The sequence below is a fragment of the Triticum aestivum genome, chromosome 5A (assembly GCF_018294505.1).
Source record: "Triticum aestivum cultivar Chinese Spring chromosome 5A, IWGSC CS RefSeq v2.1, whole genome shotgun sequence".
Lineage (NCBI taxonomy): Eukaryota > Viridiplantae > Streptophyta > Magnoliopsida > Poales > Poaceae > Triticum > Triticum aestivum.
In genome coordinates, this window is record NC_057806.1 from 71,030,800 (window position 1) to 71,037,894 (window position 7,095).

A 7,095-nucleotide genomic window follows, 5' to 3' on the forward strand; every position below is an offset into this window, starting at 1 on the left:
ATCCTTACTGGCCGCCTACACAGATTCGACCTCGCGAGTTGTCTCACCGCCATCGCCAACACCTTATCACCCCCTTGCTCTCCTTCAACGTTGCCACGGAATAATATTATAAAATAAAGATCAAACAATTGTTCTATTTCAAACATGTGTGTCAAAAATGGCATTTGCTTCGTATTCCTATAATGGCAAATTGGTGTTCTCTCCCACTCCTATCTCCCTCAGACCCCTTTCCTCTCAACCTTCACTCTTTTATTGTTGTGCAATGACCCTCAACCTTCATACTCAGGACCGTGTTTAATCTATGTTTTTATGTTCTTATTCTTTCAACATATTATATTTTTTATCGACTCAAAATCCTTCTAACATCATTTTTGGAGAGCAATCAATTGAATAAATAGAGAGCAATAATTTAATTGTTCGTATTTTCCATTTAGTAATGCAAATAAAGTTTGACACTGACTTGGCACGGATTTGATCAAAACATTTGTATCAAGAAGTTGTGATTCAACTGCTCCCCTGAGATCGTGACGTCCTGTTTAAGGCCATTGATGAAATGATTTACAACACTGGGTTTGCACGTTAATCTGCATGCCTGGTCAATGATCACCACCTTCAGTGAGCACCATGATGATGGCCACCAACCACTCCCCCATGCCATCCATAGTTCCATGGGTACTACTGGAATCCTATTCAGAGCATTGGGTTTGAATGGAGTGGTCGCAGCCTTTCGATAAATCAAACCAACATTGATCGAACCCAAAGAGGATTAGCGAACTTATCAATTTACCAGTACAATCAAGTGTAGTGAAAGCATGATTCAGACCAAAATAAAGCTTTTAATTATACCAACTGTTGAGCTAACTTAGGTTTAGGGAGGATCAGAACACACGAGGATGACAAGAAATTTGGAAGTAGATAGGGAAGAACAGGAGAGTTCCGAGAAGGGGCGGGTGGGATTGAAAATTACTCTCTTCGTTCCTAAACATAATTCTTTTTAGAGATTTTAATATGGGCTACATGCGAAGAAAAATGAATGAATCTACACTCTAAAATACGTCTATATACATCCGTATGTAGTCTATATTGAAATATCTAGAAAGACATATTTAGGAACGGAGGAAGTATATTTCAGTATGAACGATTCGCTAGCACATTAAATAACCCATGCACACGCCCACACACGCGCGCGCACACACACACACACAAGCACATGTACAACTCCCACACGATTCTAATTCTGACGTCTAAAACACATTGGTCTAGCCCATCCCCTCGTCATCTTCAGTATGCACTTTGTCGGTCCTGACAGTGACTGACCTGCAGACACAAGAAAAATGAATCACAATTAATACTATTTGTACAGGAATGAGGAAGAAAGGATATAGTATAACTTTTTCCATAACAAAAGTACATAACCCAAAATAGAAAAGCTGAAACATGTGAAAGGATGTAAGAGAAAAGACAACTATTCCAATTAAAGGAGAACTGTAGAATTCTTAGAATGCAAAAGTTAATTATACAAGAAGAAATATATCCTAGATTGAGCTAAATCTGGTGTAGGGAATTAAACACAAAGCAAAAACATAGAGCTCCCTATGAACATTTGATTTTTTTAAAAGGGACACAGTAACTGTTAAGTGCTTACGGCTTTAGAGAATGAAATGTCCAAGTCAAACAACTACTCACCAGTCACACCTCAGAGTGAAAAGGTAATTCATCAAAGGAAATCCGAAGGAAGTGTCACAAAGTGTGATAGAAATTGAAACCTTGAACTGCCACCCATTTAATAATGCAAGTGGAGAACTCGAACATGCACTAACTTGGCTTTTCCACTCATTAATAGACCATGTCAATAGAAGTGTGAATCTTTATTAAAGCATTTCTGCTTAATCAAGCCTCATTATCATCAATACGAGAAACTAAGCCTTCTGTATGATGTTTGAGAAACTACAAAGAATAAATGATTTTTTTACTCAAATGCATAAAATGGCGAGCCTAAACACTAATGTCCAAATTTATCAAATTTCATGAAGAAAAGTTAGTTTTTCTTAGAATTTTTTTAGTTTGTCAATTAAATGAAGTCATTGTTGGAGTGCTTAGTCAGACAATGGCAATTTGGAGATTAAGGAGCTACAGTGGAGTATTACAGTTTTTGCAGAAAAAATTCCATCAATGATGAAACCATGGTTTTGGTTCGATTGCTATCAACAAGAGCGCATTCGTACACGGATCAATCGAGATCGAATAATTATCTTCTGAAGCAACAAATATAATGCTTCAAGAAACCAAGACCTTCTCTTATACGTGCCAGTCCATAGAAAGATGGTACCAATCTGTAGAAAATTACCAAATAGATGCATACAAAACACAGAAACATTGACTACTATGGGTTTTCATGATCGACAAAAGATAAGTAACACTACAATTTCCACCTATGTACCTAGATCTCATGGAAGCAACAAATTTGCAAGGCATCTAATTCGACCAGTTTAATTGAAAACTCTAATACCATCAATGGAGGAGCAAAGTAATACTCACAGGTTGAGTAGCTCAGTGCGTTTCTGACAACGGCGTGAGCATCAACGTCTAGTGCCACTGATCAACCAACACAGAGATGGCGCATAAGATGAGGAGATGGGAGATCAGTGTCAGCAGGAGAGATCATCAGAACAGTGTTGTTGTACATAGGGGCAGCGCGAGCAGCAAGAAAAAAGTCATGCAAGCAGGCTATGCTGCGCTTGAGAGACTGGAGAAACCATGGAAGCACCTTAGCAAAATGTGAAGTGGGACGCCGCCCGACTGGAAGCTTTGTTTCAAGATGCATGAAACCAAACTCCGTCCCTTGATAGAAATTCAAGCAAAACAAAATATAGGTCACATAAAGAAAAAATAAAGCATAGTTAAACACAACTCTGATGTATTCACTTAAAATAGGGTGATAATGATCTAAAGAAAACAACGATCATCAAGGATGTCTCACCTTGAAACACCCTGCTGAATTAAGGTTTGTTCTAAAATAAAAAACTAAAAGATATAAAATATTTAAAGCATTACAGTGACATGGTGCTTTGTTTTTCTTCACAAACTAACATGATCAGGATCGCGCAACATGGACAAACAAACATTCCTCATGTTTTTCTTTTTTTGCTTTCAGTTCACTGAAGGAAAGTAAACACCCGGTGTTGTGTGTGACTCGCCCACACCCAAGGGGAAGACAGGTCCATGAGCTCTGACCACCCACAACCAGACTGCATGATCCAGCGTAAAGGCACTGCTTGCTGCTACCTCGGCTCCCCAACCATCACAACGGCAGGTTTGCATCGACTTGCACACAAAACCACGTCTCTACTGGCTGCAACATAACCGTGTCTTCCTATGTGGTTACCACACTCCTCTTTGATGTCCCTCCATCTCTCTCTCCTTCTCCCTCCTCTCAACTACCAGCATAAGGGACAAAGAATAGCATGGAAAACAACACTCATCAACTCTTAACTACAACCCTTAGAGGCATATCATCATAAATGTTGTTTGTAAAGGAGGAGCCAAGACAACATCTCAAAAGCTTATAGACCATGAACACCATCCTGTGACAAGCCTCGGATTTCACAGGTCTGGCCTGCAACTTTACAATAGTTTTGCTAGAACTGAGTGTCATGGTCCAAATGTAGCAGTAGCACAGGAAGAAGTGGTTGAGGCCAAACCTGCACAAAACTATCCATCTTGAGCAATGAGAGACCATAGAGGTTAAGTGGCATTAGCGAGTTGACAAGGCCTCCCTGATTGCAGTGCAACCAAGAGCTCCCTGGTGATGGAGTCATCAAAACGGAGCTGTGCATCTCTAGGGGTCATCCAAACAGAGCAAAATATCCATTTCAGTAGTAAAGAGAAAAGTTACGAAAGAAAACTTTTCACACAAAATCAGAACATGGATCCATATCAGAGCTAGAATACTTTTCACAAATAATCAGAATTGAGATCCATATCAGATCATGAAAAGTTTTCGCTGAGTCAGTACCGATAATGATATGAACCAGTTTTTTAGACTATAAGATATGAACCATTTTATAGAAAGAAACTGCAGTAATGAAGATTAAATGTGTAAATTGCAGCAATGAACTACCAGAATCGATTAAACTGGAATTTCAAATAACATATACAGAGGCACTATAGTTCAATTACGACATAATCAGAATCGACTAAACTGGAATTTCAAATAACATATACAGAGGCACTATAGTTCAATTACGACATAATCATATTCTCACAATCCGAGCCGAAAATAGTACTCAGTGTGATGAGAAGAAACGTTGTAGGTAGAGAGGCCAGTGAAGACACAGATCGAGGTGGGTGTGGCCAGCGATGATGTAGCAACAAGGTCGCCATGTACATAGACATCAATGAGTGATAGTGCTTAGGAGGGAGGAGGTGGCCACCACCACTCACCTTCTCCAGCTCATCATCGTCGTCATCAATATAATTGTTCTGCTGAAGCTAACCTCCGCATACAGAAATCCTTGTGTACCATCCGAGTTTGGACCTTGGATATATGCTAAGGTGCCAAGCCTAAATCATGTTAACCAGTGTCTAGATTAATCATTTTGAACTAACGTTTGCTCAAAACGAAGGAAACAACCAATGTGACATATCTTATAACTATTGAAAAGTAAGGTGATATATGGATAAACTATATTTAAGGGAATTGTTTCCCATGTTCTATATGAACAAAAAGAAATTGTCATCATTGGTCTAGTATGAGTTAAAATCGCCAAATCACAAGAACTAAAATACCATCAAAATGAACAGGGTTACATGTACCTGATCTGTAATATTTCATCGTACATAATCTTCACTTCTCTCATCTTCTTCATCAGGCAATGGGCCAATGCATTATTTCATCGTCGTTGTCGGCTGTCACAAGAGGCTAACATACAATCAGGCACTCAAATGTGAAAAGCGTGAGTGTGCAGAGAAGAGGATGAGATGCACATACCTCGCCATGCTCGCGGACCAACTGTAGATGTAACTTTCCTCTATCTAATACTGCAGGTCCCAGATTCAAAGCGTCTTCCTCGCTGGGCCAGCCGGCGGCTGTGTCAGGGTAGCCGAACCGCTACATGTCGTGACCTAGGGAGGCGGCAGTGCTGTGCCTGCTCATACACAACATTCTGGTGTCGCGGCGGCTGGCCCCCCTTTGCCGGCGTGAGTGAGAGGAGGAGGAGATGGGTGGGTGGCCGGTGCGGTGGTTGCTGCGGGAGAGATGGGCCGCCGTTGGGTGGTCGTGGACTCATGGGAGGGAGCCAGGGAGGGGTGCCAACATGTAGTTCGGGATTGGGAGAGAGGTCTGGTTCTGGAGATGGAGATCCGGTCGGGAGAAGGTGGAGGACGTGGGTTCTACCCTGTTTTTGCGTCGGTGCGGTGCGCGAGGTTTTCGGCAGATTTTTTAGTGCGTGCTATCGTACGAGGGGAGGAAAGGGCCGATGTGTATCTCGTACGTGGGCTGAGCTGGCGATTTTTGGGCTGCTGCGGGCGTGTGGCCCTCGTGCGATGCTTTTCGTTCGAAGGGAGGAGGGGATCGAAGGAGGTCGAACCATCACGACGTTCGATCCTCCTTTAATAGTAGACCATGAACACCATCCTGTGACAAGCCTCGGATTTCACAGGTATGGCCTGCAACTTTACAATAGTTTTGCTAAAACTGAGTGTCATGGTCCAAATGTAGCAGTAGGACAGGAAGAAGTGGTTGAGGCCAAACCTGCACAAAACTATCCATCTTGAGCAATGAGAGACCATAGAGGTTAAGTGGCATCAGCGAGTTGACAAGGCCTCCCTGATTGCAGTGCAACCAAGAGCTCCCTGGTGATGGAGTCATCAAAACGGAGCTGTGCATCTCTAGGGGTCATCAAAACGGAGCAAAATATCCATTTCAGTAGTAAAGAGAAAAGTTACGAAAGAAAACTTTTCACACAAAATCAGAACATGGATCCATATCAGAGCTAGAATACTTTTCACAAATAATCAGAATTGAGATCCATATCAGATCATGAAAAATTTTCGCTGAGTCAGTACCGATAATGATATGAACCGGTTTTTTAGACTATAAGATATGAACCATTTTATAGAAAGAAACTGCAGTAATGAAGATTAAATGTGTAAATTGCAGCAATGAACTACCAGAATCGATTAAACTGGAATTTCAAATAACATATACAGAGGCACTATAGTTCAATTACGACATAATCAGAATCGATTAAACTGGAATCTCAAATAACATATACATAGGCACTATAGTTCAATTACGACATAATCAGATTCTCACAATCCGAGCCGAAAATAGTACTCAGTGTGATGAGAAGAAACGTTGTAGGTAGAGAGGCCAGTGAAGACACAGATCGAGGTGGGTGTGGCCAGCGATGATGTAGCAACAAGGTCGCCATGTACATAGACATCAATGAGTGATAGTGCTTAGGAGGGAGGAGGTGGCCACCACCACTCACCTTCTCCAGCTCATCATCGTCGTCATCAATATAATTGTTCTGCTGAAGCTAACCTCCGCATACAGAAATCCTTGTGTACCATCCAAGTTTGGACCTTGGATATATGCTAAGGTGCCAAGCCTAAATCATGTTAACCAGTGTCTAGATTAATCATTTTGAACTAACGTTTGCTCAAAACGAAGGAAACAACCAATGTGACATATCTTGTAACTATTGAAAAGTAAGGCGATATATGGATAAACTATATTTAAGGGAAGTGTTTCCCATGTTCTATATGAACAAAAAGAAATTGTCATCATTGGTTTAGTATGAGTTAAAATCGCCAAATCACAAGAACTAAAATACCATCAAAATGAACAGGGTTACATGTACCTGATCTGTAATATTTCATCGTACATAATCTTCACTTCTCTCATCTTCTTCATCAGGCAATGGGCCAATGCATTATTTCATCGTCGCTGTCGGCTGTCACAAGAGGCTAACATACAATCAGGCACTCAAATGTGAAAAGCGTGAGTGTGCAGAGAAGAGGATGAGATGCACATACCTCGCCATGCTCGCGGACCAATTGTAGATGTAACTTTCCTCTATCCAATACTGC

General features: G+C 41.1%; 2 long non-coding RNA genes across 3 annotated transcripts; both read right to left on the minus strand.

The window, feature by feature from the left end:
- Positions 1-1,083: 1,083 nt before the first annotated feature.
- Positions 1,084-1,820, minus strand: LOC123106606 (uncharacterized). Its single transcript, XR_006451411.1, has 2 exons — positions 1,687-1,820; positions 1,084-1,317 (listed from the first exon to the last, which is right to left on the minus strand). It is a non-coding gene; the product is annotated as an uncharacterized lncRNA (long non-coding RNA).
- A 481-nt stretch (positions 1,821-2,301) lies between these two features.
- LOC123106607 (uncharacterized) lies at positions 2,302-6,574 on the minus strand. Of its 2 annotated transcripts, XR_006451413.1 has the most exons (6): positions 6,495-6,574; positions 4,991-5,889; positions 4,816-4,908; positions 4,444-4,563; positions 3,702-3,838; positions 2,302-2,841 (listed from the first exon to the last, which is right to left on the minus strand). It is a non-coding gene; the product is annotated as an uncharacterized lncRNA (long non-coding RNA). The 2 variants fall into 2 exon arrangements; XR_006451412.1 differs by having other exon boundaries at positions 2,302-3,838.
- Positions 6,575-7,095: the final 521 nt, after the last annotated feature.